Source organism: Carassius gibelio, chromosome A6 (assembly GCF_023724105.1).
Source record: "Carassius gibelio isolate Cgi1373 ecotype wild population from Czech Republic chromosome A6, carGib1.2-hapl.c, whole genome shotgun sequence".
NCBI lineage: Eukaryota > Metazoa > Chordata > Actinopteri > Cypriniformes > Cyprinidae > Carassius > Carassius gibelio.
In genome coordinates this window covers 23,163,345-23,185,029 of record NC_068376.1, presented here as the reverse complement: position 1 = coordinate 23,185,029, position 21,685 = coordinate 23,163,345, and the positions used below count along the sequence as shown (strand labels likewise).

General features: G+C 37.1%; 1 protein-coding gene across 2 annotated transcripts in view; it reads left to right on the top strand.

Annotated features, from left to right (window-relative positions):
- The window catches only part of LOC128015759 (inositol hexakisphosphate kinase 2-like), a 37,200-nt gene that overhangs the window by 4,497 nt on the left and 11,018 nt on the right, over positions 1–21,685 (top strand). The window contains exon 1 of one of the 2 annotated variants that reach the window (XM_052599858.1): positions 7,474–7,622. The exons of the other annotated variant lie outside the window; for it this stretch is intronic. The gene's annotated coding sequence lies outside the window, so the exon portion shown is untranslated. Of the gene's footprint in view, positions 1–7,473; positions 7,623–21,685 lie in introns of those variants that run through there. 2 annotated transcript variants of the gene reach the window in all.

The window sequence follows — 21,685 nt, the reverse complement described above, 5'->3', positions numbered from 1 at the left end:
TGAGAATGAGAGTGAAAATTGCTTAGTTTGCTTGATTTTGCAATAAATCCAGCGATCGTGAAATCCTGGAGGGACTGAAATCTTAATTTTTCACAATTTGTATGCTTTTCCTGGGTGAGTCGGAATGCTGTGCTAAAAGAGTCTCATGAAACGCAGTCATGCACGGAGACCAATGGCCAAGGTCAGGGTAGTAGTAAATTAATGTTACATTTTTGTTTGCTTTCAAACCCTATCGTTTATCCCCCAAGTATTTTGAATATACGTCACGTGTCGTATTGGACCAATCTGTGATACTTTTGCGTCATTTAAATGATGCTGATCTCCATACACTGCCATCAAATGGACAAGCACGTGTAGGACATTTATAAAAATTAAAATAAAATTAAAAAGAAATCTCCTTATGACAGGCATAAAGCATTAGAACAACACAAGAGTGAGTAAATGATGACTTAATTTTCATTTTTTGGGTGAACTATCCCTTTAAGAAGCAGATACTCCTTACAAACCAAAATTTTGTTGACCGGCCAGACATGTTTTGTAGGGCGGAGAGCATGACAGAGATGAGCTCAGACAGAACACGCATAATAACACATGAAAAGATGCTGACAGGACTGCGAGACGGAGATAAAGACTGTCCTTTAGTCTTGCAGAAGCATATTCTAATGACAGGTCTGTCTAGTCTCACAGTGCTTGAAATTACTTCTGTGTGAATCACATGAAGAAATGGGGATATTGTTTTATCAGCAAAATCAAATAAAAAATATGTTTTTCTTATTATTATTATTTTCTTTAAATTATTATAATTTTTTCTTTGTATTTTCCATAATTTTCATGAGTTAATCACCCCCCCCCCCCCCCAAAAAAAAAAGAAAATCACATTTTGAAGAAATAATTCAACAAAAATTCTAATTTGAGGAAACTCTCAGGCCTTCTAAAATGAGCTTTTTCTACTTTAGAAGAAATTTTGCATTACATCACTTGCTCACCAATAGATCCTCTGCAGTGAATGGGTGTCATCATGATGAGAGTTCAAACAGTTGATAAAAACATTATTGATCCAATAGTAATCCACATGACTTTAGTGCATCAATTATTGTATTGTGTAGTGAAAAGCTGCTGCATGTCTGTAAGAAACAAATCCATCATTAAAAGTGTTTTTAGCTTCAAACCGTATTGTTCATGATTTCAGCAAATTGTAACTTTTGGTGAAATATTCAATGTAATCAATGTTAATTACTATAATACAGTAAAGAAAATAATTTCTACGGTACAGTAATGGTTGCAAAAATGTACTTTGTCTTTTCATTTAGGGAGTACCATATGACTTTCTTTACAGTTTTTTTTATTTATCTTTTACTAACAGTCATATGAAAATTTAGTGGTTTGTCCTTGTGTGTATCAGTGTGATTTAATGCACATCAAGGTCACCTGTCCCCCTGCTGTTTTTGTATTTTGTGTGTGTGAGCATGTCCAGGCCCTCTTTATTTGATGCCTTGTCTGAATTAGAATGTCTTCACTGGCAGGGATCCAGACTGACTGCAGGGGCCATCTGTCTTAACGTGCTCTACATACAACCAAACAAATGTTTTCAGCACTGATACTGTAGATGGCTGACCTAAGAATAGCGGGATTTGGTGATTTACCATAGCAGCTGCCATAGCTAAGGAACGTGGTTCATGTTAGGCTATACTTTTGTGTCATGAGCTATTGTCTTTGCGTAGACACAGCCTCAGGAAGTGGAGGTAATTGAAGTAATGGTGTTAGCAAAAGTGATCAGCAACTCATCCTGTTCTTCCATTCCTGCTCTTTCTCTCTGTGTCTGCATTTCAAGGAATACCGAAATGTAGCTCATGTGTGTTTGGCACTGCTTTCATTGATCAGCTAAGTAAATGGCTTATATATATTAGTAAAGCATCATTAAAAATCTGAAATGTTAAGAATGTTAAGGAAACTTATATGTTACAATATCGTTTTTTTATATTCCCAAATAACAGCCAAAATGTATTTGAAACACTTAATGGGAAGTGAGATAAATCATGCTCTATATTTAGCTTTCCCTGAAGATTGCCCAAAGGCAGCCAAACTCAATTTATTTTGAGGCTCAGCATCACACTTTTAATGGTGCTCTCAGGCAATAATGAGCATACCACTGGATGCCAGGCAGTGTTGTTGACTCAACAAGAGCTGGCATTCATATTTTAACTGGAAAAAAGAGGGTAGTTTCCGGTAGTTCTCACATTGCAGACTTTTTTAATCCCTCTTACTGACAGTGTTGTTGAATGAGTCCGGTATTTCAGCAAAACATCCAACTAAATGAAAGCCCTTTCATCACATTAGATCCACCTTTCGAATTCAAACAAACTGTAGCCTGTAGAGAAATGTTACAGCAGTCACACAAGCACATTATAGGAAATGCCAAACTCTATTAAAGTTTGTGTATGGTTTGTTTGTGCATATGCTTAATGGATCATCAAACACTTTTCCAGTAATAAAGTAAACATATTTCTATATATATCTAACAGCATTGCTGGAGAAGATATCGATTGAATAGCTTTCGGTTACTTGACTTAACCTAGGTTCCCTGAGATAAGGGAACTTGGAGCACTAATCACATGCTGCTCTGCGAGCCCAGTGTTAAAGCAATAATAAGGGCCCTAAGGGACCTGGACATTATCTTGCCCTGAGCTTAGCTGAGGGCTTGAGAAACTACTTCCCACAAGGGAGGTTAGACAGATAAAACCCGTGCCTGCAGGGCGGGGGATGTCTAATTTGTAGAATCTGGCAAAAGTGGACCAGCCGGCGACCACAGAGATGTCACTGATAGATATCCTGCCGGACCACACCCATGAGGAGGTCATTCCCCTTGTGGAGTGGACTCTCACACCAACAGAGCATTCCAATCCTTCAGATGCGTAAGCCAAAGCTATAGCATGAACAATCCAGTGAGACCTTACAGTCATTAAGCCCAAACTCAAGACACAAAGCAAGCGCTGAATGACAGTGCTTGCAAGTCACCCACTTGCTTAAACGAAAGCAAACACATACATTTCTGGACACAGAGCCATCTCGTAGACGGCGCTCTTGCCTCAAGAATGGTGTTACTTACCCTCACCGGGAGCCTACCAGACTCCAGTTGAGGCACCAGACATGAAGGGTCCACAGCTCATGCCTTTCGCCTGCAAGAGAAGGTCCCTTCTCAACGGGATGGGCCACGGGGCCATCGTTATGTATAATGAGAGGCGAGGCTGAGCACAGACATTCACTGATCAGAGCGAGAGCGTCGTGAAATGTCACAAAAGAAGTGTGTTTTTGGTTGCCAGGGCAAGACAACCCTGCACAGATTACCAAAAAACAGCATTAAGGGACCAGTGGATGGAGTTTATTTTTACAGAGCATCAATGGAGGGAGGTGAGTAAAACTGCTTCAAATATCTCTGTGTTAATAACTTAGCTATCGGCGCGTAAGCACTTTCCACATGCACACATGTACAGCTTAGCTATCGGCGCGTAAGCACTTTCCACATGTACACATGTACAGCTTAAAAAAAAAAAAAAAAGACGACATAAAGTGGAACTTAGTCATTTTCCAAAACTGCTAAGCAAATATATACAGTTTCAGTAAATACCACATAGAGACGTCGTTGCTGATGCTGCTCTTGTTAAATTTCAGCCTCTGGATCTGATTCTGGATCATAAATATACAATATAAATATGCGCTGAATCTGACTGTTAGCCATGGTTTGTTTTGGATGTTTTTTTCCTCACGGTAATGTCACAGCTTCCAAACGCTCTCAACGCAAAAGCCTACTCGCGCTCGTGATTTTCTTTTTCCACATGTCACGCCTCCAGCCGGTCGTGTTTTTCCGGGAAAAATCGGTACAGATTATCTTTCTCTTATGAATATAATAAAACTAAAGACTTTTTGGAGTTATGAAGGATGCAGTACTACTCTATAGGTACTCAAGATTAACAGGATATTGAGTAAAAATAATACAGCTAATATTAACAGGTGCTATCTGTCGCTATCCATCACATACAACTTTCACTTGTGACTACGGTGTCATTGCTCTGTTCTTTCTGGTCTTGTTGGTTAACTTATACTCCAGAATGTGATGCTCTGGGCTTGATTTACTGTGTTACAGTAGATGATATAGATCAACTGTCAGTGGTTTGATCTGACCCATGCACGAGTTTGGCAGAAGTATTTGAATGTCTGACTCTGCACGTGTTACCAAAACAAAGTCAAACTTGTTTGCACATAAATCTTAGCTCTGCAAGAAGTGTTAGAGGGATGTCCTTCCGTGTAAGAGATATTTTGCTTTGCCAACAGAAGCTTATGTCTGTTAGAGGTTGTTCATGACTCTTAAATGTGGGCCTTATCAGACACTGTTCTAAACTGGTGACACTCCTAGTAGACACGACCAGTATTTTGTGCAAATTCTGTGCAATACTTTCTGTAGTGGAATTACATAAATTATTATTCATACCAAGTAGGCCATTAAGGCAAGATTTTTGATATCAGAATTACTTTTACGTATGGAACTGGCAGAGATTGTAATTTAAAATTCATATTCGGTGTGATTTATTTTATTTATTTATTTATTTATTTTTTACAGTCCAAAAAAAAAAAAAATCCATCTCACATGTGAGGGCAAAAAATAATTTTAGGCCACCTTAGTCAATATTAGGGCTTGTGTGTCTGAAAAATTACATTACCTAGCGAGCCACCATTGGAATGTATTTAACTTCTTATTTATCATAGATTATGTTACTGGAATGCAACTGTTGTCATGGAGACAGTTTATTCACAATAGCAAATGGAGTATCAGGTGGTTTCTCTTTTAGCTTAGCGTAATGTGCAAAGAATGTTTGTGCGTCTTGGAGTCTGTGGAGTTTCCACAGGACGTCTGCATGACCCCTGCATGCTTGTTAATTCTAGGTTATCTTGTGCTCTCCCACTTATTCATCAAGACCGCTATAAAATTGATTGTCTTTCAACAAACAAAATCCTTGTTTGTAATATCTTAAATTTACAAGGGCACTTTGAGTGATCATATCACATTTTAAGCATATTGTTCCCTTCAAAGGGAGGCTCATTACATCCTTAGATAAATTAAATAGTAGTTCCATATTTGATCCATAGAAGGTTGCATTCAAACATTCACATATTCATTCAATAAACAAAAGTTTGGGGTTTGTAAAATTAAAAAATATATAAAAAATGAATATACTTCAGTAAAGATGACTGTGACAGTAAAGATGTTTATAATGTTGCAAACATCTTCAAATAAATACTATTCTATTGAATTTTCGATTCATCAGAGAATCCTGAAATAATGCATCACAAAACTATTTGACAGCAAAAAAAATTTTTTACATAATTTTTTAAACATTAATTAAACATTTATTATTGACTAAGTGATTAATGTTTGTTGAGAACCAAATCAGTGTATTAAATTCATTTCTGAAGGATCATGTGATACAGAAGAATGGAGTACTGTAATGACTGCTGAAAATTTTGTATTTGAAAATATGTACTAGGAGTTTCTCATTCTAGAGAAAATGTGAATGGACAAAAATGTCTGAAAAATTTCGTAATTTGCAAACATCCCTTTTATGCAATAGCATAATGCAAAATGATGTGGATGTAAAATAAGCTGCTTATTTCTGTAAGGTTATTATTATCGATGATAGGTCCAGATGTTTATTGAATGTCATTTGATCTCTCTGCACTATGAACCTATTATGTGGGGAAAGGAGACCCATTAGCTAGAGTTTCCCTGACCTAAGTGTATGCTTTTGAGTATGTCTTTGCATGGGTGGTTATATAAGAGAGATACTCTGTCTCTCGGCAGCAGGAATCATGGCATCTCAGCTCCACCGTCATGACAAATATGCTAATGAGGATCAGCAGCTTCATTACACACACGGTACAACACATTTCCATACATCTTACTTGATTACTGATGTGTGTGTTTGCGCGTGCATTGGAATATGTTGGCTGAGAATCTTGCGTATCATTTGATTCTGATTCTCATGCAGGAATTAGATCCATTAACCTTTGTGGAACGTCATCCAGTTTTAGCTACCATTTCCAGTTCCTCCACACACACACATACACTCGTTTACACACACTTAGTACACACAGACAGTCTGGGGAGCCTTGAATGATGACAGACAGAATAGTGAGGACTATTAAACACCTGATCTGAAATGTCCTCATGCACTCACTTGTGCTGATTACACAATCTATGTTTAGAGCTGTAATAGCTAATATAATCGCTATTTTTCTCACAATTTGCATGGTGTTCCAAGAGATGTTCTGCTTCTATTGACGAAACTGCAGATTTCTGTGCCCTGCATTAACTGTGATGTGTGAGAGGGGGGAATTAGTGGGCCTAATGAGCTCCAGTGAAATCTTCTGTAATTTGTTACCACACAAGAAGTCAGTGATTAATGTTGTTGTTGAGCTTCAACCACAGTAATGAGAATTTCATCATCTCACACTACAGGGACTTCATTATGTGTGTGTCAGTGCACAGATGCTATCTTTGGATGTGGACATACTGTAGGCTCTTTTGACTTGGTTTTAAGGACATACTGATTTTAAAACTTGATAATAAGCAAATGTTATGACCAATTATCAACAAAGTTGTATTTAAATGGTTGTACACTAAAATAGATTGTTTAAAAAGTTATAAGTGAATTTGAAATTCAACAAAAGCAATATTTTAAGATTTGCTAAAAAAAATACATTTAACACTGTTTTTAAATTGTTAGTGTTTTAAAGATTAATTTTAAGTGACTTTTAGATGATGGCACAAGGGAAATAAGCATGCACTATTAAATGTCCAAAATCAACCATGTTAATGTACAAAGATTTCAATATCAGAACATCCAATGCAGTATACCTATATTGTGCATCTCCACTAAAGTATGAGGAAATTTACAAGATCTGCCTTGCAACTGCACATCAGTGTGCTAAAAAAACTAGTAGTTTATTTGATGCAGTTTTGACTTTATTATGCGAATGTAAACTCAGACTTGCGAGGGAAAAAAAAAATCTGAAATAGTCACAATTGGCTTGTTTATTTTTTATTCAGTGGTGGAAACAAGCTTCTATACATCTTTGACAAATAACAGAGCAATTCTTGATTGTAACATTGAAACATACATTTTCTGTGAAGCTACTTTGAAAGAATACGTGTTGTAAAATGCAATATATACAGATAAACCTGAAATTGTTCTTTACTTTTAGTCTTAGTAGGTCAGTGCTAAACATTATGTAACAGACTGTGATCCATACAAAAGGTCAATAACTCAATAACATTCACTCTCTTATGCATGAAGCCTGGACACACTGCCTGAGGTTTATATAGGATGGAATTTAATGTTTTGTGTGTGAAGTGTGGCACCTCGGGTTCTTTGGAGTGTTATTGTGTCCTATAAAAATATTTTTTTTGTTTTACTGGGGCTGGCCAAGCATAAGATATTAAAGAATATCAGAGAGGAGGAGTGATGTGCAGATGGAGGAGTGGAATGATGACTGCTGCAGCAACAGGGCTGAATATCATCACCCAGCTGTCATCTTTATAACAACACGCACACAAACACATTGTCCAGGTAAGAGATCTAGTGATTATACGAGCGGCCGTCTGTGTGGGAACTCAGTTTTATCTGTTGGACTGCAGCTCAGTTGCAGTCTGAATCACGCTTCCACGTTCTCAGCTGAAACTGCGTCACTTCTCGCTTTTGTACAGACGTCACAAACACCAGTCACCCCTGAGGTGCAATGACAGTCCAATCACAGCCACGCCTGCACAATTACACTGTGTACACTGAACAACAAACTGTCAAAACGGCAGCGTCAGCACTGCGTGACACTATACGGACACACATACTTTATGATAACATTGGCAGGAGGATGCAGAATGAATTTCAGAATTTACCGTTTCATCAGACACACGCGCCTGGCCCTAAGTTAACTTATGGTCTGTTTGTTTATCTGTCTGGCTATTTCGTTGTCTACAAAAGCAGTTAAAGTGATGAATAGACTGAAGTTGGGCTCAACTAGTTGGGTAGTGCTGGGGAATATGTTTCCCATTCATTTATTTATTTTTGGTGCTAATAATTTCAAAACTGACAATTTTCCAAAAGGCTCCTTGAATAAACATGAGCACTTAAGTTACTGCAAGTTTAAAAATCAAAACGAGGCGCGGGTGTTTTTATATCACTTTATTTTGGAAGGAAGACTATTTTTAATTAGCATATACAATTTTCAGTGTCATTTTAATTTAATCTTATTTGTTATATGCCTGATAAAGCAGCGTTTGTGAGCTCAGTGCTGTACAGCAGTTGCTGGGGAAACTGCTTTAAAGCACCTCCTGTTGGCAGACAATGAATTAGCATTTTCAGTAAGTCTGATAAGTAGCAAACATATTTTGCTTATCAAAAAAAATCTACTCTAGAGGGACAACTTGGTTGTTGTTATTGGTTCTATTTGGAAGTCTACCGGAAGTCAAGTTAGGGCCACAAAAGCGTGTATGCGCAGTAACGTTTGTTTATGTTTTTGCCATTGTCTATATCAGTGCTTCCCAACCGCGTTCCTGGAGGCCCCATAACACTGCACATTTTGCATCTGTCCATCTGACACACTCAGTTCAGGTCTTGGAGTCTCTAGTAATGAGCTAATGATCTGAATCAGGTGTGTTTGATTAAGGTGTCATGGAAAACATGCAGTGTTGGGGGGCCTCCAGGAACTTGGTTTGGAACCACTAGTCTATATGATTTGTCCGTTTAAGGCCATTTAGAGGATGCTGACTCAATCTGGTGAAGCAAATTTAAAGTGAATAGGAATATGTTGAATATGCACTTAGTGTTCCCAAGACAGACGAGCTTAGAGTGGTTACAATCATCTGGGTTTAAATCACGCTCAAATTGATTTGATTCTGATGCAGTATTTAAACTGAAGCTCGCAGCAGGCAGCTTTGGTAAGAGGCAGGACATTTTCCGACCAGGCGCCGAGTGCTGTCAATCATTTATCAATCTGTCTGAATACACTTAAAGGGAAAGTTCACCCAAAACTTTCTTCTCTTAGACGAATCCAATTGGATTTATATAAGCCCCTTTCACACTGCACGTCGGACCCAGCATATTGCCGGAACATTGCCGGGTCGCTTTCTGTGTGAAAGCAACCACGTCCCGGGATTGATTCCAGCATTGAACCCGGGTCTGGACCTAGTAACATTGCGGGGTTCGACCCTGGACGAGCGCTGTGTAAACAAAAGCCAGATCTAATGCCGTGTCGAAGTGATGACGCGTGTTATTGCGTTCGCGATGAATAAATATGTGCAAACTGTAATGAAGCAGAGATCAGTTAGTTCCTCACTTTCCGCGCTGACGCAGAGATTGTTCGTTTGCTTCAGTGAAAGTATAACATGCCTAACGTTTTCGACTCTTACATTACACGTCACGCCCTGATGTCACGTGTCGTTACGGGATCTTTACGGGTTGTGTGTGAAAGCACATACATATCCCGGGTAATCACTGGCAGTGTTAAAGTGCACAATCTAGCGACCCGGGAACAATTGCCGGAACACTTTTCCCGTGTATTTGCCGGAATGGCAGTGTGAAAAGGGCTATAGTGAGTGGGTTTTATGGGGCAGCTGTGACCTAATGGTTAGAGAGTTGGACTTGTAACACGAAGGTCGCAGGTTCGAGTCTCAGTGCCGGCAGGAGTTGTAGGTGGGGAAAGTGAATAAACAGCGCACCCTCAGTACCCATGAAGTGCCCTTAAGCAAGGCACTAAACCCCCAATTGCTCCCCGTCACTGGAGGAAATAGTTGCCCACTGCTCCGGGTGTGTGTTCACTGTGTGTTTTCCCTACTCACTGCTGTTTGTGTAAACTTAAATGGGTTAAATGCAGAGCACCAATTCCTGCTATGGGTTACCATACCTGGGAAATGTCAAGACTTTCACTTTATTTTTCAAAACAATCAATCAAAATTAGTGCCCAATAGCTTTGCTCCTACGCCTAGTGAGAATATAGTTCCCAGTATTTATATGATTAAAAATGGTCTCTATCTCATATAGCCTTGTTATTTGTACACGCTGTGACTATACAGATCACAACATGTAAATAGGAAAATGTTTGCTTTATTTTGTCACTTATTGGGATTACTATGCTACCATTATCCATTTACATCCAGTCTTTGTGCTAAGCTAGGCTAGCAGTGGGTGCGTCAAATAACACTTACAGAATGCACAGAAATGAAAAGGGTATGTATGGACTTATCTAACTCTGGGGGATACTGTGAATAAGCTAAAGTCCCAAAAAGTCGGAGTGTTCCTTTAAAGTGAACAACATATAGGTAATTTTGACCTCAGTTAGTTAGTTTTGGTTAGAATACATCACATCCGGTCGGGCTGTCGCATTTGGTCTAGCCTCAGAAGTTCAAATATTTGAACGCATCTGAAGCTCAAATCGGATCCGAAATTTCCACATACACGGAACTCCACGCAGCTCCCACACTACTTTCCATTGGAAATTAATGACTTCCGGTCTGTTGCTTTTCGTTTGTCAAGTGGAGACAGTGGAAAGGCGGCTTTAGTCACATATATTTAGAACCGCTGCTGCTCAGTGCTCCTGTAGCCTACCCCTGAAAACATAGCACTCCCTCTCCCTCTAATGTTTTCTCTTGGTTCCTTTCTCTTGGTTAATGTCAAATTAATTTTGTTAAATAAGTCGCACCTGACTGTAAGGTGCAGGACCAGCCAAACTATGAAAAGAAGTGCGACTTATAGTCCGGAAAATACGGTAGTTGTTTCTGCACAGTAAACTGCCATAGGAGAATGTATCTTAATATTTAAACAAAACCTTTCTTTCATCTATACAGAATGCAAAGTATCCAGTTTCACTTTAAGGTCAGATTTTATATGCTCAGTGTTATTGTTGTGTCATGCTTGTGTGAGTGTTGCTTTGGATAAACATGTTTTGATATAAAGGAAGCATGTGTATGCAGAAAAACAGTGTGACAGACAGTAAATACAGGTGAACGGCTACGTGTCGACTTTGTTAAATGTGCCTCCTGTTCAATTGCCGGTGCAGGTGTTGTGTTGAAGTTTGTTTGTGTGCGTCTCTGTGTCAGCTGTTATTTTTCCACTTCTGCTTCCTCTTTGTGTCCGGAGCTCTTTCGTCGTAACTGGTCGCATATATTGCTGCTTTCTGCTTGAAAAATTCCATGCTGCATCCTTGAAGAGTAGAGTGAAGATGAGAGATGTGATGGAGAGAATGTTTGAGACAAAGTGTGAGAAGGACAGGAGGAGTGTAATGAGATGAGATTAGATCATGCCATGTTGTGAAGAGGATAATATCGACCCTTATATCTAATTTAACGCACATAATCTGAATGGAAAGCTCTGGAAACAACCACACAGAATGAATTTCACAGGGAAAGTGCCTTAAGTCAAAAAGTCTTGAGTGATGAAATTTTTTTTCTTCAGTGCTCTGCTCAGTTTATCAACTAGATATTGCGATTTCTGAATAAATTGATGATGAAAATCCTTTAGAACTCAAATCATGCATGACTAGAAAAGTTTCTTCTGCTGGTAAAATATAACTTAAATCACAAAAGCCTGTTTATTTATTTATTTATTAAATCTACCTTCCTCTTGTATGTCGTTACAAGGTCCAAATAAGTCAAATGTAAATAGGTAACCTAAGAGTAAAGAGAGAAATGTTCAAGTTTTCCTTCATCTTCATTAGCCTTGTCAAATTCCGCAGACTCTCTATACATTGCTTAACAGCTTTTTGGGTCTTTTGCAGTCTGCTGCTTTGGCAGAGCAGCTAAAGACAATTTGTTAAACATTCCGGCAGTAACAGCCAAATACTTCCTGAATAAATAGCAATAAGCTATTTTGAGGTTTAAGTTTGCACTTAACAATTTATTATCCCCCATATGTTCTTATTGTTCCCTTAGCATTCTAATTAAAAATCTCAAAACGTTTTGGCCTATTCTCGGCTTTTACAATTTGCATTTCCGTATGGAAATTTCCATAGTCTGAGTAATCAACATCAGTGCCAGGCTAAACAGCATACTTGCTCTTTGATTTACTGTCCAAAGATTATGCTGACTCCAGGCTTTATGCTCACCTCATAAAATCAACTAGGCGAATCTGTTTTGCAACTTATTCTCAAACAGCAAAAATGGATTTGAATATGCATTCTCAATTATTGTACTCCATAGTTATATCTTTTTTTAGATAATTGTTTTTTGATAATAAAGATGTAGTCAATGTTCATTCATAAATGTAATATTGATAACACTGGTAGGCAGTAATAATAAAATGTAGATTTGGATGTTTTGGAAAGTGTGTGATGTGACGATGTTCATTCATAAATGTAATATTGATAACATTGGTAGGCAGTAATAAAAACATTTAGATTCGGATGTTTTGGAAAGTATGTAAATGTGACAAACAGGTAATGAGTGATTGTTCAAGATTGGCCTTTTTGTGACAATTTGTCAGTTTTGAGTTTATATCTTTGTCTGCTTGGCTGAATTATCCATGTCATTTCATGTATCAGAACATATCAATTTATTTTGTGGATTTTGACTAAATATTGTCTACAAGTATGTGTAGTTTCAGCAATTCAGTAAACATCTCATTATTATAACTATAGGTAGGCCTATTGCAATTATATCGACAAATGGCTGTCAAGATATTGGCACTAATATCAAAAATCCATATCAGTTGACCATTTGACAGTTTAGTCATTGGAGACATTATGGATTAATTGTATATCAGTGGATGTTTTTGCAGATAAAGACCAGGCAGACAGATGAGCAAAAAGCAAGTAGATTGAGTACATAATAAGAGGATAGAGGGAAATGCTACTTTTTTGTACCAGAAGTAAATATGTGTGCTCGTGGGGTCTCTGCAGAAACACATGCTGCTCTGCTCACATGCAGCAGTGATCACAAAAATTCTGCAGTACCCCTCCAATACCAGTACTGACTCACTCATCCCTCTGGTACCAACCCATATCCAACTGTATTCTCTAAGACACACACAGTCTCTGCAGGATTGTAATTTTCTGCACCGTTTTATCAGCATTTCTCCAGAGAATCTTGCTGATGAGTTGAGAACAGAATGAGATTGTCAGTCATGTTTTGAGCGCTCAGTGGGTTGATCAAACAAAGTTCGGTTTGAAAGTGATTGATTGAACTCATTCTGTAAAATGAAAAGGGTTTCTTAGATTTCCCTAAATTCTTAGGACTCAAAACTGAATTTTGAAAATTTGGCGACTGTGTGCTGACGTTGGTTTATGGAAGCACAATCCATAACTCCTTTTCAGTCACATCGCTGACGTGTGATGCATGAGGTGCATGCTTCATGAGTTATTTTTGCTGTCAATCACTAATGTTACTGCTATCAACCTATCAGGTTATAATAGGAGAGATTGAGGGTATAGTTATTTAATGTGTGTGTGGAGGTTCATTAATTTGAACCCGTACCTCAAAGCTCATAACTCATACAAAAGCAAATTACCCTTTTGGGCATCTATAAGAGTGCATCTACCATCAACTAATTTAAGGGGGTCTAAAAAAATAATTCATTTTGTTAATGTGATCGGGCATGTTGCAGCTTTTGCCAAGTCAGAGTATCTGAGAGAAACAACATATCCTCCATTCCTAGTCTACAGTGACCCACATAAAACCCCTGCAGACCTGCGCTATGCTCTCATTTAACAAAGTGTCCAATTTGTAGAGCAGAGAGACTAGCTTTGGGAGAGGATATTAGCACATTGTGGAACACACACGTAAAGACAAAACCTGGCAATCACATTAAAAAGCTGCTCCTGATACTCCTCATACTGTCATAGATGCAGTTAATTAGAAAATTAAATTGATTAACCCATCGCAGCACGTGGGCATATTTGCACACAATCTCAGTGCATCATATTTGGTTGGATGGATGTTTTGGGTGTCCACGTGCACGAGGAACACATGCCAAAGGCAGCAACTGTACTGAAAAATAGATTATTTCTTTCCTTTATTTTTCTATACATGGCAAGATATTTAATCAGACTTATAAAGTAGAGATCGACCGATATATTGGTTTACCGATATTTCCCCGATATTTAAGCATTTTACCAAAATCGGGTATCGGTTTTGTAATGTCAGATTCACCGATAAATGCCGGCATCTGCTGGGTGTTTTGAGAATTGTGTACTGGATCAACACACTGGATCAAGCACGTCTGAGGGGAGACGAGACCACAACAACAGTGTGCAAGTACTTGATTTGCTGTAGTTAGTAAACTTTATTTAACATAACAGCCAGTTATGCACAAATTAGATGCATTATATAAATGCCTGATATGTAGTTTATGCAGCTTGACTCCATGAGTTGGTCTTTATTTCTTAGAGCCATGTTAAATAATCCATTAAGTCCTGTCCTAATAAAGATTTTGCCTGAATTAAATAATACGCATGTTGGAAATAAAAGCTAATTTAATTCTCTCTCTGCTGTCTTTGCTCATCGATAGTCTTATGAAAAGAGAAAAAAACAAAGTGAAGTATGTTCTTACTTCACTCAGTCATTTATTTACTTTATAACAGTAAATAAATATAGTTTCCGCATATCGGTTATCGGGCACATAAACGTGCAAATAATTGGTATCGATTATAAAAACATCTGTATCGGTCTATCACTATTATAAAGTGATTGAGACACACAGAAATTAACATTTTATATTAGGGTTTCATTAGTTATATACATGAACTAACAATGTTGTTTTCAACATTGATTTTAATACATACATTATAAAGTGATAGAGACACAGAAATTAACATTTTATATTAGGGTTCATTAGTTATATACATGAACTAACAATGTTGTTTTCAACATTGATTTTAATACATACATTATTAAAACATTATTAAGATCAAAAGATGTATCTGTTAATGTTGTTTAATGGACCTGAGCAAAAATGAGCTAACAATGAACATTTGTTTTTGTATTAACTAACAGTAATAAAGTTTAATAAATACTTCACCATTTGTATTTCTGGTTGCTAAAATTACTGTAATGTAATGGGACTTTATTGTGAAGTGTTATCCATAAATGAATTGGAAAGAGAGAATCTAAGTGAGAGCAGACTACTCATCCAGCTGTGAGGCTGGACACTTCTAGAAATGTCGGCAGAGACTGTTACTCACAGACTTGCTCACTGTGTTTCTATGTCTTACACTTATTACCAGCAACTGCTCTATGACAAAGTGTTTGGGATTGCTTTCCATGTTTATTAACAGGCGTGTCAAAAATAAGGAAGAAATCATGTAAAAAATTATAGATATAGTTATACCTTACACAGAGTCGGCGTCAAAGCAGATCTACTGGAGGGGCATTGGATCATCGGCGGGGGGGGCACTGTCGTTTGATAAAAATTTTTGACGCATTGGTAACATCATAGTAGCATGGAAATCCAGACCTAAATCTGGAAGATCTATATAGCATGACAATGAACGAGTTGGACTTGGGTTTTTATTTAAAAGAGGAACAGCAGCGCTGAAATTTGCTGTTTTGCCGACCGGATACGGCAAGAGTCAGTTAGCTTCAATGATCAATCTATATAGAATGACATTCCACCATAGAATGTTAGCTACAATGATCTATCTATATAGAATGTCATTATATATTTTTTATATTATTTTTACCTGTCTTGATTCCTAATACACAACAGATGACGATTGTTAGGCTAAACGGTCAGAATACGGTTCCATATAAGGTTAGTATAGCCTAGTTCAGCACTTTGCGAATGGACAGTGACTCAAGCAGCACGTAGCAGCGTTCTACGAGTTCAGTAGCCTACTTTTTTTGTGAAAATTTATATTTTTGGGAAACGCGCGAGGAATTGCGGCTAACGTTCATAACTTGCACGTAGAGAGCGCTTTTAAGAGCTATAATAATAATATAAATATAATATAGGCTTAAAAAAAAAAAAAACATAAAAAACATAAAATAGGCCTACAATAAATAGCTATATATTGCTTATACTTAAATAATAAAAACATTACGACAACAAAAATAAAACACTGAATCAGTTTGAAGCTTTGAAAAAACAGCAAAAAAATTCCCCATTAGACAAAGTTTTTTCGTATAGATTTTTCTGAAAACTTAAGGCTTTTTTCTTCATAAAACGAGTTGGACATCATCACACAAATGTATGCGTATGGACCATTTAAATCAGAAGACTAAAATTCGCCTGCAGAGAATAAGGATGTCACAACATTTTTGAACTGATTTTTTTAGTTTTTGATTTGCGTAGAATGCAAATATTGTAGAACTTGAGAAATAGATAAAGATAAAATAAAATACAGGAAATGGTAAAAATAAAATACAGAAAAGTGTGCTTCAACAAATAAAATAATTTCTTTAAACACCGTTTTTTCTTAGGGTTTCAAGGACTGTAAATACTCTAAAGGACTCGTTTTCTAAACAAAATAAATAAAGGACAAAAATTAATGTATTCTGCAATATATGCCAATACTTGCTTTTAACCTGGGTTACAAACCTCCCAGCAGTTTATGCACGCACCAAGCAGAAATGACATAAGCCCATATATCTTTAACAAAAATGCAGTTAGAACCCACAAACATTCATCAACAATTCACCTGCTTAGTAGGCCTTATGAAAGTCAGGGCTGGCTTCAATAAGTGAATTGAACAAATGAGTTCAAATGAGTTTGAACAAATTAACTCAGAAGAGTTGCAGGCGACGAGTGTTGCTACTGAACCGTCTAAGTACTGTGTCCTTCCATTCGTTTGTTTATTTGCTAGCATTCGCAAAAGAAGGGCCAGCTCGGCTCTCAGACCGTGGTACTGGTGGTCGTGGCCGGAGTATCCAAGTCTGCTGATTGACGACGCTGCGGAGATCTAATCCATTTTCGTAAATCTATATTTTTTTTTTTTTTGATTTTTTTTTTTAAATTAGCTGCTAACAACTGTCTATGATATAGACGGAAAAACTGTTCTTCAACTTGAAATGGATTTTGCGCGCGCGCTGCAAATCAGATGTAACAAGTTTATTCGGAGAGACAGCGACCAATAAGCATGCACCATGACGAAAATTATGCATTTTCCCATTTTTTTAATTTAATTTCATTTAATTTAAGTTACAGTTTGAACATTTAATATTAAAATAATAACTAAAAGGGATTTTTTTTTTTTGGCCACGCCATGGCCTGTAGGAGGGGCATCAATAACCGCTAGGGGGGGCACGGCCCTCGAATTCCCCACCATACCGCCGGCGCTGACCTTACAGTTAAAAGAGGCCAATGGTGTGTTTGCTTACTTTAGAGCAGGGGTCACCGGATTCGGTCCTGGAGGGCCGGTGTCCTGCAGAGTTTAGCTCCAACCCTAATTAAACCCATCTGAACCAGCTAATCAGGCTCTTACTAGGAATAAAGGCAGGTGTGTTGAGGCAAGTTGGAGCTAAACTCTGCTAGACTCCGGCCCTCCAGGATCAAGTTTGGTGACCCCTGCTCTAGAGCATGTGTCACACTCAGCTCTGGAGGGCCTCCATCCTGCAGAATTTAGCTCCAACACACCTGCCTGTAAGTTTCTAGCACTCTTTGATTAACTGGTTTAGGTGTGTATTATTAGGGTTGAAAAAGCTAAACTCTGCAGGACAGTGGCTCTCCAGGAGAAGAGTTTGAGAATCATTAGAACGTGTTTGTGTTTTAGCTTGATCTGACTGAAAAATACTGTAGTGTTGAATAATTTGATCTTTAGAAACACAATCTATGATACCGTTATAATTTCTAATGTTACACAGATTATTTTTGCTAGATAGTATCTGTATGTGCATGGTTAGAATAGCTGTCTTTCTGTTGTGAAATGTTATGGGCTATGTTTACACCTGTATTTAGCACTGTCCTCAAATGGATATTAAGTACAAAAACAAAATCAGTTACTATTTGCGAAAGCGATTACCATTTTTGTATTTTTTTTCTGTTATTGTACTATATAACCATTGTTTTGTGTTATTTTCCAGGCTTCTTTTGTACTCACCGATTGTTTACTTCTGTTTTCTTGCATTAGTCCCTTTGTAAACCTTTTGTTGTTGTTGTTGTTGTTGAAGAGTGTTCCTTTAGGAAGATGTTACATAAACCTCTTAGGAGTTTTAAGAAGATTATATAAATAAAAATAAAAATACTAATTCTGCCAAACACTAGTGATTGGGATATCTATAAAAATGGACTACTTTGTATTTGCACTGGAATTGTAGTCTTTCAAAGTTCGGGAGTTTTCGGAGTTCTAGAAAACTGGACTTTTCTAGATAAATTCTCTGTGGTTTTGGTGTTTGTTAACTGTAAGCAAATCATTTTCTTGGACATCACATGTTGATGAAGTCTTTTGTTGGTGGTTATAAAGGTGTCTAATAGTTTGTTTGTGAAAGAGTGTAGGTGGGGACGCTGAAAATCAAGAGGGGAAGAGAGATCTATTTACTGAAAGAGTGATAAAGCTGTGGGGTGACTGGAGTTTGAAGCTATTTTTGGCTCCCTATTTACTCTGAGCACCAGTTTGAAGGGCTTGTGTGTGTGTGTCTGAGCATGTGTTTGCTGATTCATCATCCCTTCTTTATCCTTGACATTGCTGTCGTGACTAGGTGGTTCTGAGGAGTGGAATCAGAGGAGTGTGATAGGGATGGCATCTGCTAAGTAAATTCCTTGCTCAGACAGTCTGAAAACGTCTGTGGGGTGTCAGAAAGACTTTGAAAGACGCTTTCATTCCAGTCTCTGTTTAAAATACTGTTTCCTTAAAAGCATTGCATTGTGGTTTAATGCAGCACCTTGATGTCAAGGGATTTTTGATAATGTTTCTGCTGTAGGTTGTTAATGAAAAACTAATATGAAACTTTACCAAGACTTTAAATTTCTGTTATTTTCTGTATAAATTCTGAACTTTCTGTTCTTCAAAAAATACTAAACCCTCAAAAATGCAAAAAGGCAGCAAAACAATTTCTCAACTTTGATGATAAATGTTTCTTGAACACCACATCAGCCTATTAAGGCAGTCACACAACAGAAGAAGAGCGTGGCTTCACCCCACGTCTTTAAAATCCAAACACATTGTTTTCTATGAGTGAACGCACACTAGCAGCACCGTTTAGCATCTGTTCATGGTGCCTATCTTTGTCGTGCTGTGCTTTTTGTAAAAAAAAATTCTAGATGTGACGTGGAGCAGTGCTGTGCTTCTTGTCCGGTGTGTAACCTTTAGAATGATTGGGATGATGTATAATGTGAATAGAAATTCAGCTTTGCCATCACAGGAATGTTACATTTTAAAAGATATTAAAATGCAAATCATTTTTTTAAATTGTAATAACATTTCACTATATTCATGTTTAGAAAAAAAAATTATACTCTTTCAAAAACAAAATCCTGTAATTTTGTACTCTTTTCCACACAGCTTTTATCCTGTGCACTTTTTGGTGACAAAGGTTTTACCTAAGAACAATACACGAGCTAAATGGCCACATTTAGTCTGAAACGTAAATTGTAGATCTATGACTGAATCACTTCTATACTGATATTCAATACAACAGCACAATTGTGAATGTGATATTGCTTAAATATCTCGCACTCTGGTTCTCTAGATCTGCAAATATTATGTAGTGCTCCTTTTAAATCAAATTATAATCAAGAAAGCCAACAATCTTTAGATATTTTCAATGATGTTGTCTCCATTTTTGTAAGTTGTTTCCTTATTGGTACATTAGATGTGCTTGGTCACAGAGCTTTATTGTACTTACTGTCCATCCATTATGTACAATGTATGGCAACTGTTTGGCTCATGAGTTTCTATCACACACTGCTTCCTCTTAAATTAAGGCTGCTGCAATCTATAAACCTCTTTTGAGATTTGGGACTCTAATGTTTTTGTGTTCACTTTGTTACTTGTAGGGCAGCTCTCAGTAGTTGTATCCTCTCCTGATTTGAACTCTCTCTAGCTTTATACTGTAATCTAAAGCCCCAGTCAGTCAAGGTATCTTTGCTCTAGTGTGCTCAGGCCGGACTCTCCAAATATGGCCATGACTGCTTCTCATATAAATAACTTCTGGTTAAAAATGTACTCCTATATAGTTTTAAAATGGTATATGTCATTCTTTTAATGTATGCTGCAATCTGAAATGCCAGGACTGTCAATGCTGCTAAATGACTCAATAGTAGTTTGGCCTATGTGGTTGTGACTCATAACTATATAAATGTATTCTCTTTGTTAAGGTTCCTAAAAGTTCAAAATGTATTCTTTTAATTCTGCATTTGTTATTTTTATTGGCTGTCTCAAATATACTAAAGCTGTTTGTGCATAAACCTAAAACTTACTGTATCATTATATTGAAAAAGATCATTATAGTCAAAACCTTTTGGTTATGAGAGCCAATGCACAACTTGTTCCCAATTAATATTTTTGTATTTATATCCATTTATTAACATTGGTGTTGTCCAAAAAATCTCATTGCCATGTTGTAGTTCTTAGAAAAAGCAGACAGCACAGCTGTTTTTCTTGTCAGTGTCTTTTGGGAGTTGATTTTAAGATGACCTGTTGTTGATTGTCCTGCATTTGTGTGATTTGCTGGTCCCTGCACATGTTTTTGTATGTGTGGCCAAGTGACCTTTGGCCTGAATGTTTTGTACTCCCATAACTCGTGGTTAAATGTGAACTTTTTTTTTTCTTTGAAGCAACTTGCATAACATGGGAACACTCAGATAAATACTGTCTTGCTTTTACCATTCACAGCTGCAAGATAACACAAACATATGTACACACAAAACCACAAGTTTAAGCCAAGGCATGCCTTTATCTTGGGAACTCCTAGAAGTCCAGGAACATTGAAAACCTCAAACATCTAATGGCAATGCGCTCGCTGATTTAAAGCCAATCAGAGTGTATGTATGTGTGACTTTATTAACTTTTGCTCACTCCTTTATATTCTTTACAATTGATATATTGTTTTTTTCCCTTCTTTTTAATATTTTGTTTTAGGAAAATCTTGCTTGGTGTCTATGTGCATTTAATTTTTTCTTTGAATACTTCTCTGTTTGTTGTTTGAGTTATTCTGCTTCGTAAATGTATCTCTTTTTTATTATATAAACATACCGGTACACGTTGATATAAGTGCATATGTTTATGAATGCTATTTTGTAGCATATATTATTTTACCAATTTTGGTGTTCACTCATAAATTCTGTATTTTAAATCAAAAACTGAAAATTAATAAAAACAAATATATACACACAGTCCCTTTAGAAAGTCATTTTTTTTTACTTTCTTTTTTCACAGTTGTGATAAATCCTATTTTTGCTTTGTCATTTTGGTGAGTGGGGTGGAGATTTATGTGAGGATAAAAGAAATTTAAAGCAGTTTAACAAAACACATAACAATGTGAAAAAAGTTACTGGCCACACATACAAAAACATACGCAAGTGTGCAGGGACCAGCAAATGACACAAATGCAGGACAGTCAACAACAGGTCATCTTAAAATCAACTCCCAAAAGACATTGGCAAGACAACTGTTGTGCTGAAAAAACAGCTGTGCTGTCTGAAATACAACATGGCAATGAGATTTGTTGGACAACACCAATGTTAATAAATGGATATAAATACAAAAATAT